Raw genomic sequence first — 16113 nt, 5'->3', positions numbered from 1 at the left:
TGGCTCTACTTACCTAGCACATGGACAAGCATTCAAATGTAAATCAGATAGGTGTACTACCTCTGAACTCCCATGTGCCCCTCACTACTGTATGTACTTCCGTGTCCTTGTCCTGTTTGACAATTTTATTATATGTGTTTTTCTTTGATTTTTTTCTAATAAATTTTGTACTTTCTTATTTATTGGTTACTCCAGTTTTTCTCCTATTTATATATAGTTACGTTACGGAGTCAATAAAATATTGTGAATGTGGGTTGATACTACTTAGTATCTCCACTTTTGGCATATTAAATATGCAATGGGGGTTTTTTCTTGTGTCTATCTCATAGAATTGACTGAAGCATGACTGCGTGAGTGCAGGGAAGGTTTTCTCATTATTTGTGGATGACGGCCTGATCCACTTGCGCCACGGAAAATGGAGAGCCGATCATTTATCTACAGGTTTCTCTTAGGGCTTGGGTGAGCGTTTGGGTTAGAATTAGGGCTGGCGTGAGAGTGTGGGTTAAGTATTGGGCTAGTGTTAGGGTTGGCATTAGGACTTAGGTTAGAATTAAGAGTTTGGATTAGTGTTAGGGATAACATTAGAGCTTGGCATAGGGTCAGGGTTAACATTAGGGCTTGGCTTAGGGTTAACATTAGGCCTTGGCATAGGGTTAGGGTTAACATTAGGGCTTGGCTTAGGGTTAGGGATAACATTAAGGCTTGGCATAGGGTTAACATTAGGGCCTGGGTTAGGGTTAACATTAGGGCTTGGCTTAGGGTTAGGGATAACATTAGGGCTTGGCATAGGGTTAGGGTTAACATTAGGGCTTGGCTTATTGTTAGGAATAACATTGGAGCTTGGCCAGGGCCGGTTTGAGGCTAAGTGGGGCCCTAGGCAATGTTTATAATGGGACCCCAAATGCTAACATATTGCACATCACACAGAAGCATTTCGGTTGTATTTACATGCGCGGAGTTCAGGCCGCTAAACAAGTGCGATCGACAATACTGAAGTCGTTGAACGCTTGTTTCCTGGCCTCTTTCCACTGTCTGAGAAAGAATGATGGGGACAGAACGATCACTAAGGCTATGTGCACACGTATTCTGGTCTACTGCGGATTTTTCCGCAGCAGATTTCAGTAGATTTGATAAATCCGCAGTGGAAAACCGCTGCGGTTTTTCTGCGGATTTCACTGCGGTTTTACAACTGCGGATTTCTATTGGAGCAGTTGTAAAACCGCTGCGGAATCCGCAGAAAGAAGTGACATGCTGCGGAATGGAAATCGCTGCGTTTCCGCACGTTTTTTTCTGCAGCATGTGCACAGCGTTTTTGGTTTCCCATAGGTTTGCATTGTACTGTAAACTCATGGGAAACTGCTGCGCATCCGCAGCAAAATCCGCATCGTGTGCACATAGCCTAATAGATCACTAACAGATCACCATACAGTATCATGTTTTCTCTATCCCCATGATCGCACCACGGAGAGAGGGGTCCGCCCCCAGGGACAGGAAACCTACAGGTGAAAAAAGGCGTACCTCTCTCCCACATCAGTTGGTTTCCTGTCCCTGACGCGGAACCTACAGCACGTACCTGAAGTATTCGTCGTGGGATTCCAGGGAGCTGGTCTGGTCGGTTCCTGACAGGGGGCGCCCTGTCACGGCTGGATCCAGCAGGTTTTCTCCCCCCTTTTCTCCGGCCCTGAAGCACCACCGCTGGGGTCGGCGGGCCTTATGGGTGAGTGTGGTGGGGGGAGGCAGTGAAGAAGATAGAGTCTGCCTTCCCCAAGAAAGAAAGAAAAAAAAAAAAGGGGGGGGAGGAAGGAGGCAGATGATGGCGGTCACCGATACTGCCTCCGTACCACTAAACGGTACATGGAGGTAGCGGCGGCTATGCTTCCATGAGGGCCAGACGCAGGAGCGCACTAAAGCGCACATGGCACCGCTGGAAACGCCGGCCGCCTAAACCGGAAGTACGGTGCGGCAGGACAGGCAGGCGGAATGCTAGAGCGAGCGCGCGTCCCCGATTATATCTTCCCTATGGGGCGCCCGTGCTCTGGACCGGAAGTAGTGCGCGCGCATGCGCAGATCGCCACTTCCGACGGCGGCAAATTTAAAAAGGAGCATTTCCAAGGGGGATATGTGGATTAAACCTCCTCTTCGCTAAAACGCAGTGTGGAGGCCACTATGAGTGACAAAGAGCAGCAAGATGCACAGGAGTGTGTACAATTGTCTCCTGAGCAAGTGCAGGTACAGCGGCACCAGCGCTCACAGCATCAGCGCAAGGGAAACGCTTCCTCTCAGCAGCGCAGCAGCAGTGGACGCTCAGGGTCACAACGCAGCCGGGTCTCTGAAAAAACTACGCGACCGGTGACAAATCCAGTGGATGTAGTCCCCAGGCCAGAGACGGGAAGAAAATGTACAGGCAAATCAAAGCACAAAGTGGGTGCTATATGTTTAGAAGAACTACCTTCCTCCTGGGAGAAAAAGCTATGCGGCTCTTGCATAGAGAAAACCATTCAGGAGGAATCTCCGACGTTCGCCTCAGACCTAAAATCATTAATAAAAAGTCAGGTGGAAAGTGCCCTCAAAGGTATTAAAACTTCAAAGAAAAAACGCAGATCAAGCCACAAGTCTCCCGAATCTAGTATAGACGAGTCATAGAGTGAAACATCTGATTCTAGTGACTCTTCAGCATCCGAGACCTCTTCGCTATCCTCAGAGGGGGGGACGCAGTTGTTTCCCTATCGAAGAGACAGATGCACTGATAAAGGCCATCAGAACGACCATGGGCCTGGTAGATGAACGTCCTAAGAGAACAGCACAGGATATAATGTTCAGTGGATTGGAACAAAAGAAAAGAAGAGTATTCCCGATAAATGAAAAAATTCACTATTTGATCAAAAAAGAATGGAAAAAAACGGACAAAAAAGTTCTCTTGACTCCTCTCCAAAGCACCAAAATTGGATGTGGCCATAGCAAAGGCCTCTAAAAAATTCGCCCTGCCCTTCGAGGACATGGGTACCCTAAAGGACCCGATGGACAAAAAAGCTGACCCTTTCTTAAAAAACTCCTGGGAAGCAGCAGGAGGTGGTCTAAGGTAACGTTCACACTAGCATTATGCTAGTGTGCGTCGGGATAGCGTCGGGCGACGCACGCGTCATGCGCCCCTATATTTAATCCCTTTCTGACATGGGATGTACTATCCCGTCGAGGTGGGGTGGGTCCCCATGACCACGGACGGGATAGTACGTCCAGCACGATCGGCGGCGCTCCCCCCGATCGCGGCCGGGTGTCAGCTGTTTATCGCAGCTGACATCCGGCACTATGTGCCAGGAGCGGTCACGGACCGCCCCCGGCACATTAACCCCTGGCACACCGCGATCAAAGATGATCGCGATGTGCCGGCGGTGCAGGGAGGCTTCCCTGAGCCCCCCGCAGCAACGCGATGTGATCGCGTTGCTGCGAGGGTCTCACCTCCCTCCCTGCTTCCTCCAGCCCCGGATCCAAGATGGCCGCGGATCCGGGTCCTGCAGGGAGGGAGGTGGCTTCACAGAAGCCTGCTCAGAGCAGGCACTGTGAAACAGCCTGCACTGCTATCAGATCGGTGACCTGACAGAGTGCTGTGCACACTGTCAGATCACTGATCTGTGATGTCCCCCCCTGGGACAATGTAAAAAAGTAAAAAAAAATATTTCAAAATGTGTAAAAAAAAATTAAAAAAAATATTCCTAAATAAGGAAAAAAAAAAAATATTATTCCCCTAAATATATTTCTTTATCTAAATTAAAAAAAAAAAAACAATAAAAGTACACATATTTAGTACCGCCGCGTCCGTAACGGCCCATCCTATAAAACTGGCCCACTAGTTAACCCCTTCAGTAAACACCGTAAGAAAAATAAAAAAAAACGAGGCAAAAAACAACGCTTTATTATCATACCGCCGAACAAAAAGTGGAATAACACGCGATCAAAAAGACAGATATAAATAACCATGATACCGCTGAAAGCGTCATCTTGTCCCGCAAAAAACGAGCCGCCATACAGCATCATCAGCAAAAAAAAAAAAAGTTATAGTCCTGAGACTAAAGCGATGCAAAAATAATTATTTTTTCTATAAAATAGTTTTTATCGTATAAAAGCGCCAAAACATTAAAAAATGATATAAATGAGGTGTTGCTGTAATCGTACTGACCCGAAGAATAAAACTGCTTTATCAATTTTACCAAACGCGGAACGGTATAAACGCCTCCCCCAAAAGAAATTCATGAATAGCTGGTTTTTGGTCATTCTGCCTCGCAAAAATCGGAATAAAAAGCGATCAAAAAATGTAACGTGCCCGAAAATGTTACCAATAAAAACGTCAACTCGTCCCGCAAAAAACAAGACCTCACATGACTCTGTGGACTCAAATATGGAAAAATTATAGCTCTCAAAATGTGGTAACGCAAAAAATATTTTTTGCAATAAAAAGCGTCTTTCAGTGTGTGACGGCTGCCAATCATAAAAATCCGCTAAAAAACCCGCTATAAAAGTAAATCAAACCCCCCTTCATCACCCCCTTAGTTAGGGAAAAATTAAAAAAATGTATTTATTTCCATTTTTCCATTAGGGCTAGGGTTAGGGCTAGGGCTAGGGTTAGGGCTAGGGTTAGGGCTAGGGTTAGGGTTTGGGCTAGGGTTAGGGTTAGGGCTAGGGTTAGGGCTAGGGTTAGGGTTAGGGTTAGGGCTAGTGTTAGGGCTAGGGCTAGGGTTAGGGCTAGGGTTAGGGCTATGGTTAGGGCTAGGGTTAAGGCTACAGTTAGGGTTGGGGCTAAAGTTAGGGTTAGGGCTATGGTTAGGGCTAGGGTTAGGGCTACAGTTTGGGTTGGGGCTAAAGTTTGGGTTGGGGCTAGGGTTAAGGCTACAGTTAGGGTTGGGGCTAAAGTTACGGTTAGGGTTTAGATTACATTTACAGTTGGGAATAGGGTTGGGATTAGGGTTAGGTGTGTGTCAGGGTTAGAGGTGTGGTTAGGGTTACTGTTAGGATTAGGGTTAGGAGTGTGTTTGGATTAGGGCTTCAGTTATAATTGGGGGGTTTCCACTGTTTAGGCACATCAGGGGCTCTCCAAACGCGACATGGCGTCCGATCTCAATTCCAGCCAATTCTGCGTTGAAAAAGTAAAACAGTGCTCCTTCCCTTCCGAGCTCTCCCGTGTGCCCAAACAGGGGTTTACCCCAACATATGGGGTATCAGCGTACTCAGGACAAATAGGACAACAACTTTTGGGGTCCAATTTCTCCTGTTACCCTTGGGAAAATACAAAACTGGGGGCTAAAAAATAATTTTTGTGGGAAAAAAAAAGATTTTTTATTTTCACGGCTCTGCGTTATAAACTGTAGTGAAACACTTGGGGGTTCAAAGTTCTCACAACACATCTAGATAAGTTCCTTGGGGGGTCTAGTTTCCAATATGGGGTCACTTGTGGGGGATTTCTACTGTTTAGGTACATTAGGGGTTCTGCAAACGCAATGTGACGCCTGCAGACCATTCCATCTAAGTCTGCATTCCAAATGGCACTCCTTCCCTTCCGAGCCCTCCCATGCGCCCAAACGGTGGTTCCCCCCAACATATGGGGTATCAGCGTACTCAGGACAAATTGGACAACAAATTTTGGGGTCCAATTTCTCCTCTTACCCTCGGGAAAATACAAAACTGGGGGCTAAAAAATAATTTTTGTGGGAAAAAATTTTTGTTTTATTTTTACGGCTCTCCATTATCAACTTCTGTGAAGCCCTTGGTGGGTCAAAGTGCTCACCACACATGTAGATAAGTTCCTTAGGGGGTCTACTTTCCAAAATTGTGTCACTTGTGGGGGTTTCTACTGTTTAGGTACATTAGGGGCTCTGCAAACGCAATGTGACACATGCAGACCAATCCATCTAAGTCTGCATTCAAATGGCACTCCTTCCCTTCCGAACCCTCCCATGCGCCCAAACAGTGGTTCCCACCACATATGGTGTATCATCGCACTCAGGACAAATTGGGCAACAAATTTTGGGGTCCACTTTCTCCTGTTACCCTCGGGAAAATACAAAACTGGGGGCTAAAAAAATAATTTTTGTGGGAAAAATTTTTTGTTTTATTTTTACGGCTCTGCATTATAAACTTCTGTGAAGCACTTGGTGGGTCAAAGTGCTCACCACACATCTAGATAAGTTCCTTAAGGGGTCTACTTTCCAAAATGGTGTCACTTGTGGGGGGTTTCAATGTTTAGGCACATCAGGGGCTCTCCAAACGAAACATGGCGTCCCATCTCAATTCCAGTCAATTTTGCATTGAAAAGTGAAATGGCGCTTCTTCGCTTCCGAGCTCTGCCATGCGCCCAAACAGTGGTTTACCCCCACATATGGGGTATTGTCGTGCTCAGGACAAATTGTACAACAATGTTTGGGGTCTATTTTCTCCTGTTACCCTTGGTAAAATTAAACAAATTGGAGCTGAATTAAATTTTTTGTGAAAAAAAGTTAAATGTTCATTTTTATTTAAACATTCAAAAAATTCCTGTGAAGCACCAGAAGGGTTAATAAACTTCTTGAATATGGTTTTGAGCACCTTGAGGGGTGTAGTTTTTAGAATGGTGTCACACTTGGGTATTTTCTATCATATAGACCCCTCAAAATGACTTCAAATGAGATGTGGTCCCTAAAATAAAATGGTGTTGTAGAAATGAGAAATTGCTGGTCAACTTTTAACCCTTATAACTCCCTAACAAAAAAAAATTTTGGTTCCAAAATTGTGCTGATGTAAAGTAGACATGTGGAAAATGTTACTTATTAAGTATTTTGTGTGACATATCTCTGTGATTTAATTGCATAAAAATTCAAAGTTGGAAAATTGCGAAATTTTCATAATTTTCGCCAAATTTCCGTTTTTTTCACAAATAAATGCAGGTACTGTCAAAGAATTTTTACCATTGTCATGAAGTACAATATGTCACGAGAAAACAGGGTCAGAATCACTGGGATCCGTTGAAGCGTTCCAGAGTTATAACCTCACAAAGGGACAGTGGTCAGAATTGTAAAAATTGGCCCGGTCATTAACGTGCAAACCACCCTTGGGGGTAAAGGGGTTAACATGGGGGACGCATGCGTTTTTGTTTGTTGCGTTGTGCGACGCATGCGTCTTTTTTGCCGCAAGCGTCGGACCAAGAAAACGCAACAAGTTGCATTTTTCTTGCGTCCGATTTTCGGCAAAAAACTACGCATGTGTCGCAAAACGCAGCGTTTTTGCGTGCGTTTTGCCGCGTTTTTGCGTGCGTTGTGCGTTGCGTCGCCGACGCAGCGGCGCACAACGCTAGTGTGAACGTAGCTTAAAACCAGACATCGCAGCCACTTGTACGGCCCGCGCCTTAATGGTATGGCTCGAGCACTTGGATTCCCAATTAAAGGGGAAAGTCTCAAGAGAGACAATCCAAAAGTCAGTGTCCATGATGAAAGGGGCGGCAGCCTTCTTGGCCGACGCATCGGTGGATTCGGCGAGATTAGCAGCCAGGTCGGCCTCCTTCTCAAGCGCCGCAAGACGTGCCCTGTGCCTAAAGTGCTGGCCGGGGGACTTGCAAACGGAGACCAAATTATGCTCAATACCTTGCGAAGGTGAATTTCTGTTTGGGTCAACATTGGACGACATCCTTGACAAAGCGGGGGATAAGAAGAAATCTTTCCCCGGGTTTCCCAACCAGTCTTATAGGCGTTCCTTTCGGAACAGAAAATTCATGCGGAGAAGACCCCCAAAAGGGAATAAACACGGATGGGAAGACAGAAGGAACAAAAACAGAGGCTTCTTGTTCAACAACCCCCCCCCCTCCTCCGGATAATAAAAAATCACAATGAAGGTACTCCCCGGGTCGGAGGGAGACTAGCCGAGTTTCTTCCAGCCTGGGAAAAAATAATGCAATCTTGCCTTGCGCAGGCGTGTACTATGGAGGACAGAGAATGAACTTCAATCCAATATTGCAGCCAGCATGCAGCCAGCGGGTAAGGAAAGGGTGAATCAAAAACCCAAAAACCCCGCCTCCATGGCTGAAGATTGTTCCCTCCAAATCCAGGTGACAGTGTCCCTTTAAATAGGTTAAGTTTAATTTGTGCAAATATTGAGTTGCAGCTGAAGTTCTGTATAAGGCTCTGTAATCCAACTGATGTAGGAGAGAGGTACGCCCTTTTTCACCTGTAGGTTTCCTGTCCCTGGGGGCGGACCCCTCTCTCCGTGGTGCCATCATGGGATCAGAGAAATACCGTTATCGGTAAGTAACTACCATTTATCAGCAGCACATCTACAGTTTACACCAGCGATGTGCTGCTGAGAACAAGGATTTTTATTCCGGCATAAACAATCCAATCACCCAATGAATATGCAGCATTTTGCTTGTTTAGAATAATACACCCCATACTCCTCCATATATTATAATGTGCACCACAGTCCTCCATATTGTAAAATGCACACCCCATAGTCCTCCATATAATATAATGTGCACCATAGTTCTCCATATACCGGTAGTATAATACACTCCTCATAGTCCTCCATATAGTATAATACACTCCTCATAGTCCTCCATATAGTATTATACACTTCCTATAGTCCTCCATATAGTATAATACACTCCTCATAGTCCTCCATGTATTAAAATACACTGCTCAGTCCTCCATATAGCATAATACACTCTTCACAGGGCTCCATATAGTATAATGCACCGCCATAGTCATCCATGTAGTACAAATCACTTCCCATAGTATAATGCACCCCATACTTCTTCATATAGTATAACGTATTCCCCATAGTCCCCAATACAGTATAATTCAGCCCACATATAGTATAATGCAGCCACCACCGAGTATAATGTAACCTCCCCATAGAATATAATGCAGACCCCCCCATATAGTATAATGTAGCCCCCTCATAGAGTATGATGCAATCACCCCTCAGAATATAAATATAATACAGCCCCCCCATAGAATATAATGTAGCCCCGAACAGGATATAATACAGCCCACCTCCCCACAGAATATAATGCAGCCCCATCAAAGAGTATGATACAATCATCCCTCATAAAATCTAATAAAGCCCCCCACAGAATATAATGCAGCCCCCCATAGTATATAACAGCCTCCTCCATAGAATATAATGTACCCCCCAAATATATAACACAGCCACATAGTATATAACACAGCCTCCCCCATAGAATATAATATACCCACATAGTATATAGCACAGCCCACACAGTAGTGTACAGCACTGCCCACACAGTAGTGTACAGCACTGCCCACACAGTAGTGTACAGCACTGCCCACACAGTAGTGTACAGCACTGCCCACACAGTAGTGTACAGCACAGCCCACACAGTAGTGTACAACACAGCCCACACAGTAGTGTACAGCACTGCCCACACAGTAGTGTACAGCACTGCCCACACAGTAGTGTACAGCACTGCCCACACAGTAGTGTACAGCACAGCCCACACAGTAGTGTACAGCACAGCCCACATCCCCCCTGCCCTCCCCTCCTCCCGAGAATGGCCGCACAGTCCAGTTAAAAAATAAATAAATAAAATAACACAAGCTCCTCTCCTCGAGCCCGCGCTGCTCCTGTGTCGGCGGCTGCAGCTGCACTACTTGGCACACAGTGAGTGCGCGATGACGCGCACCCGCAGTGTCAGAGGCAGAGCGGGGAAGGATGGGAGAGGGAGCGTCAGGTGACGCTCTCTCCTCCATCATTGCTTTGAACTGTACCGGCAGAAGCCGGCATAGTTCAATGCGACGGGGGGAGCTGGCGGCAGGCGGGCCCCCCTGCCTCCCAGGGGCCCCATAGCGGCTGCGTGACTTGCCGCTAGCTGGGGGCCCCTGGGGGAGCTGGGGCTCCAGGCAGCTGCCTGGTCTGCCTGCCCCTAACGCCGGCCCTGGGCTTGGTTTAGGGTTAGGAATAACATTAGGGTTTGGCTTAGGGTTAGTGTTACAGTAAGGCCGGTGTCACACTAGCGTATTGCATCCGATGCGAGATGCTAATGACACTCTGCTCCTCGCAGCAGAGCAGGAGCCGAGTGTCATGCGTCTGTGCTCCGATTCTCTCGCACTGGGAGGATCGGAGCACAGCTGCGGAGGAGGCGGAGAAATGAATTTCTCCATCTCCTCCATTGCTGGGGTCCGCTTATAGCGCACATCACTCGGATGATATCCCAGTGGTGTGCGCTGTCTCACTCGCACCCATAGGCTTATATGGGTGCGAGTCAGCCGAGAGTTTTCCTCGGTCCGAGACAATCGCCGCATGCTGCGATTGTCTCGGACCGAGGAAAACGGCCGACAAAAAGTCGGCTGGTGGGAGCGGCCCCATATGGTAACATTGGTCCGAGTGTAATGTGATTTTTTTTTATCGCATTGCACTAGGCCGTATTACGGTCTAGTGTGACCCCGGCCTTAGGATTAGCATTAGGGTTTGTTAGCTAGGTTAGAGTTGGGGTATGGGTTGGCATTAGGGCTTAGGTTAGAATTCAGGTTAGTATTAGGATATGGTTAGTGTTTGGGTCAGAGTGAGGACATGGGCTAGCATTAGAGCTTGAGTTAGTGTTACAGTCAGGGATACCATTAGGGCTTGGGTTAGTTTTAGGGCATGGGTTAGTTTTACAATTTATGTCTTTTTTTTTTTTTTTACTTTTTTTTTATCATTTGCCTGTTGTTTTTTTTATGTACGCCGTTTTGGACAAAGTTTGCATTTTCTAGATTTTGTGTCACTAATTTATCAATTTTAACTTAAGAAAATATCGCAAAATTTTAGTAAAAATGTGCTCCATTCCCCTTATGGAAAGATTTTGTCTGCTCCTGAATTTTTTTTTTCCACAATCTTACCCTTTTTTTTTTCGATTTATGAACCGTGTGCGCCCTTTTGAAGACCGTATCTTTTTTTTTTTTGCGTCCGTTCGGCGTGTATGGACGCCGTTTGGAGAATGTGATGGGATAATTCTCCCTCACACACTGGCGTCAAACCTGTACGGTATGAAACTACCCTTAATTATGATATTATTTTTCTAATAATCGCCTCAAAAATTGTGGCAAAAACACATTCATGGTGACAAGCCCGCGATGACGGCCTTCTATGCTCAACAATAATCCCTGTCGGTCAGGTGGAAATAGAAAAAAAAAAAAAAAGTGTTTTTGTTTTAGGGAAATAATGTGCGCCATCTTTTCATATTGCGCCCCCCCCCCCTCCCCCGAAAAAAAAAATAAAAGGCTAATTCAAAAGTTACACGTGCAATTACATTATTTATTTTTATTTAAAATTCACATTTAGCTAGAATAAGTGCATATTCACTTCATAAAAATTGTCATTTATTGATAAATCACATATTTTCCTGTCAGAGAAGGAATCACTCTTTCACCACAGACATGGCGCCCGCTAGGTAAAAACTACATTCCCCGTGGTGCTTTGCGGCGGCCACGCCCTCCGTCCCCTCCCTGCCCTCATGAAGCCCCGCCCCCTAGTAGAGAGTTGCAGTCCTGCGCTGCAGTCGCCGCTGTGATTGGCGTCTCCCGGAGAGAAGGGACCGGCAGCTGCTCATCCCCCCGGGACAGGTGAGACACAGACCGCGGGCGGTACGGACCGCGGGCTGCACAGCTCCCCGGCCATTATACGCTTATTATTACACACCAGGCGGAAGGAGTGCTCGCTATTAACCCCTTCCAGGTGGACCTGTGGAGTGATCTGGGGGCGCTGCTGCACCATGTGGGGCGCAGAGACTGTTATATCGTTATTACACTCCAGACTATTAACTCTTCTATAGCCAGAGCCCGCTGTATGCAGAGTGGCCGGTGCTGGGATCTATCACTAAGGGGGTCCCTCTGTATTAGGACCCCCAGCACCTCACAGTGCCGATTATAATGTTATTACACTTCATGGATTAAGTCCATTTTTGGGAAACCAGGGTGGTCCTACGTAATGGTTGCTTTACTATTGCCCCCCACCTCCTCCGACACTTCTTTATTCAGTGTCTGTTATAAAGTTATTACAGACCAGGCTCTGAAAGTTGCGTTTAACTCTTGCGTCCCGGGGTCTATTATATAGTTATTACAGCACAGGCGTTGACTTTATGGATTAACCCTTTTTTCTTTAGAGGGACAGGTGGGCTGGCTGGATAATGGGGACTGTACTATTATCCCCCCCCCCCTCTTCTTTATCATAACCGGAGCTCGTCTATTATAATGTTATTACAGACCAGCCAATGTGTGGACTCCAGGGATTAACCCTTATAGGTCCACGGTGCTCATCACAGGTGATCAATGGCCTTGATCTGTGGAGCCCTGCAGGGTGATCGATGGTCTTGAGAGATTGCCTCCCCTACCTCTTGTCATATTACAGTGTCTATTATAATGTTATTACAGACCAGCCAATGTATAGACACTATGGATTAACCCTTGTAGGTCTGGTGAGCCCCCCTGCTGGATTTGAGACCTGCTGGGAAGGGATTGCCTCCCCCTCACCTCTTTTATAATATGCCGAGCTCTGTGACTATTATAATGTTATTACAGACCAGGCGGCGAGACTGGGATTTATTTTATGGATTGATCTGTAGAGAGCCGGGTTCTCTGGGATGATGGATATTGATGGGTTGTTTTTGTAATTTATTTATATTTGTATGATGTCTCTTCTTATAGCAGGAGCATTGTCTGTTTATAAAGCTATCACGTTACATTAATTTTCAGATCACCCCCCCCCCCCTATAATAAGATTAGGGGCTCCCCTTATTATAAGACCCCAGAGCAGTCCACTATATGGTTATTACAGTTCATCTATATAAATGAATCGATTTGCGGAGCCAAAGCCCGGTCTAATGAGCTCTGCGCTCGGGTCAGATCATTATATTACATTACCTCTCGTTATAAAATCCAGCGCCGGTCTGTTTATATAGTTATTACAGATTAGTACTTTATTCGCGGGTTAACCATTATACAGCCAGGGATCCTCTTTACTGACCCAGTGCTCCGGTCACACAGTCAGAGATGGGAGCAGCTCTGTGTACGAGGGTCTGTATATTACGATATTCTGAGCTTGCTGTACATTATATAGTTATTACAGTTTCACGTATAGAAACTAATAGACTGCATGGATTTGATCCTTAATATTTATTTTTTATTTTATAAAGTCCAGGGCCTCTATAATGATCACATCAGCTGGGTATTAAGGATAGGAGCGACAGCTGTGTATTATAACGCCTGCACCTCTGCTATATATTATATAGTTATTACAGTACAGTTATAGGAAACCAGCATCTATTCAATAAATTAACCCTTTTTTAAGTTAATCACTTTTTTTGGACTGTTGATGGATGGAAACCTCCCCTGGTAATAATAGCCAGAGTTCCACGTACATTATATGTTTATTACAGTACAGACGCTGACTTTATAGATTAACTCTTAAGCAGCCGCTCGCTCGGCCCTTATCTGGATGGCTCATTGCAGTAAGGTGTGGCCGCTTTTTGGGGGGTCGCCCCCTGGTGGTTCATTTCATGCGGTGTGCGTATATGATCATTTCGATAATTCGAAAAATTGCATTTTACCGAAAACAATCGAGTATGTTTTGCTGATTGGTCGAGGGTCGTCCCACATTTGGAGTATGTGCTCGTCATTTTGTATTAAAAAAAAATGAGCCATGTATCTATATAAAGAGAACACAGTATACATCGACCCTTCGTGTACACAAAAAAGGTGAAAACCGCTGTTTAATATCTTCTTTCTAGGCGGAGATACAATTATTTGAAGTTACAGGCCCAAAGCCTGAGGCTGCACTACTGCAGTATCTACATTCCGCCTGTCTGGAATAATGAGCGATGTGTGTGAATATCGGTGTAATTAGTGATTATTGACTCGTACGTGACCTCACAGATATCAGAAGGGGCCCGGCATGAGTCTGTCTCAGTAGTGCAGCCTCAGGCTTCTGGCCTATAACTTCATGTCGTCATATCTCGGCCTAGGAGTGGCGTATTGACGAGCGGCTTTCACATTTGTAATCTACAAGGATCTGCGCCGCTGCTAGTTCGGGTCATTTGCTGCTGAGCTTTCCCTTAATGGACGTGATGCCATGGGCAGGGTCATGCAGGCACGTTTAGTATTTTGTTTTTTTCCGTCCTGTCTCATTTAGTGAAGTGGAGCTGTCACTTCAAGGAAATGAAAAGCCACAGACCCTGAACGGAGGAGATGTCTGAGCATCGGGGGACGATCTTGTGGTGTATTATAGCGCGCGGTTATTACGTCGCAGCAGCCTCTACGTGGCACGGCGTTTCCTCATAGTGATCGATAATAACATCTGTGTAATATGTCATCCGGACACTCGCCGATACGGAGCGACAGCCGGAACCAATAGAACTTCCTAACGTACAGCCAATTAGCCGCCTTTATTAGAGGTCGGCACCCAGCTTTTCCAGACTCCTGAATAACAAGCATGTTAGGCGCTATGTCCTCCTTTAAATTTGCCATTCAGAAGTGAAACCCTCTATCGTATCTATAGTGTTGGCCATATTGACTGCTTCCCAGCTTTCTGAATCGCAAGTGTATGCAGAGCAAGGTCTTCCAGTTTAAAGGGAAACAGTCAGCAGGATTAACCCCTAAAATCATTCCTCCCACCATTTTGTGCAAATGAAGACTCAAGTGTCCATTGGGTGTAACCAGACTGGCAAAGTGTCCTGGTTTCATGCAAATGAAGCCTGAAGTGTCCAATGGGCGTATCCGGACCGTCATTCTTGTCTAAGCCATCCCTGGTCCGACAATTAACTGAAACCAGTGCATGCACAGAATGTTCTTGACTTGAGTGATCAGTGTGCGCATGTCCTGTACTCACTATGTCCTGGTTCTGCGCCTGTGTAGACCAAATTGGTGACTACTCTGCGCATGTGCCGCATCCAAGCTCCACTGTGCAGCCTGTGGCTGGCGCTGCAGATGACAGATAAAACAAGATGATCCGGATACGCTCAGGGAACACTTCAGCATTAATTTGCATATGATCACGACAATTAGATGGTCCAGATTTGACCAGAAGACACTTTAAGCATCATTTGCATGTCACCAGGACACTTAGATAGTTCAGCCACGCCCAGTGGACACTTCTAGCATTATTTTACACATCACCAGGTCACTTGGATAGTCCAGGATACGCCCAGTGGACACTTCCGGATTCATTTGCATGTCACCAGGACGCTTGGAAAGTTCAGCCACGCCCAGTGGACACTTCTAGCATTATTTTACACATCACCAGGTCACTTGGATAGTCCAGGATACGCCCAGTGGACACTTCCGGATTCATTTGCATGTCACCAGGACGCTTGGATAGTTCAGCCACGCCCAGTGGACACTTCTAGCATTATTTTACACATCACCAGGTCACTTGGATAGTCCAGGATACGCCCAGTGGACACTTCCGGATTCATTTGCATGTCACCAGGACACTTGGATAGTTCAGCCACGCCCAGTGGACACTTCTAGCATTATTTTACACATCACCAGGTCACTTGGATAGTCCAGGATACGCCCAGTGGACACTTCCGGATTCATTTGCATGTCACCAGGACACTTGGATAGTTCAGCCACGCCCAGTGGACACTTCTAGCATTATTTTACATATCACCAGTTCCCTTGGATAGTCCAGGATACGCCCAGTGGACACTTCCGGATTCATTTGCATGCGGGACAAGAGTTTTTTTAGTACTTTCTATAAAGTACAACTCTATAGAACTTTAGGAAACGAACATTCTGCGACATTGTTTTATTTCTCACCATTTTCCATATCTGTTCACTACCGGTGAGTTGGCGCTTTCCACGCACAGTGAGAGACCTGTCCAGACAGAATACGGACCACCAGCCTGGACTTCAGAGTGATACAATGTATCAGTCAGGTAGAATGTAGCCATCAGGGCAGGAGGGGTTTCTGTGATACATATGTATCACAGTTCTCATGGCCTCCCCTGGGATGAGGTTTGCACATGCCCGGGAAGGTTACATTGCAGCTTATCTTTTCTTTCTTTACTATACTCAGGATTATTCTTCTATGCAGAGTCTCTGCCCTTAGTGCAAATACTGACTCTGAGGATTGCAGTGTGTGCAGTGTACACAGTCCCAGGCC

At 46.0% G+C, this 16113-nt stretch overlaps 1 protein-coding gene across 1 annotated transcript in view; it reads left to right on the top strand.

Moving 5' to 3' along the window:
- Positions 1-11464: 11464 nt before the first annotated feature.
- CAPN5 (calpain 5) overlaps positions 11465-16113 on the top strand; it is a 92016-nt gene continuing 87367 nt past the window's right edge. Inside the window, exon 1 of the mRNA XM_069759370.1 lies at positions 11465-11576. The gene's annotated coding sequence lies outside the window, so the exon portion shown is untranslated. The remainder of the gene's footprint in view (positions 11577-16113) is intronic.

Source organism: Ranitomeya imitator, chromosome 3, assembly GCF_032444005.1.
Source record: "Ranitomeya imitator isolate aRanImi1 chromosome 3, aRanImi1.pri, whole genome shotgun sequence".
NCBI lineage: Eukaryota > Metazoa > Chordata > Amphibia > Anura > Dendrobatidae > Ranitomeya > Ranitomeya imitator.
Note: the sequence above shows the minus strand (reverse complement) of the source record. Positions and strands in the feature narration are given on the sequence as shown.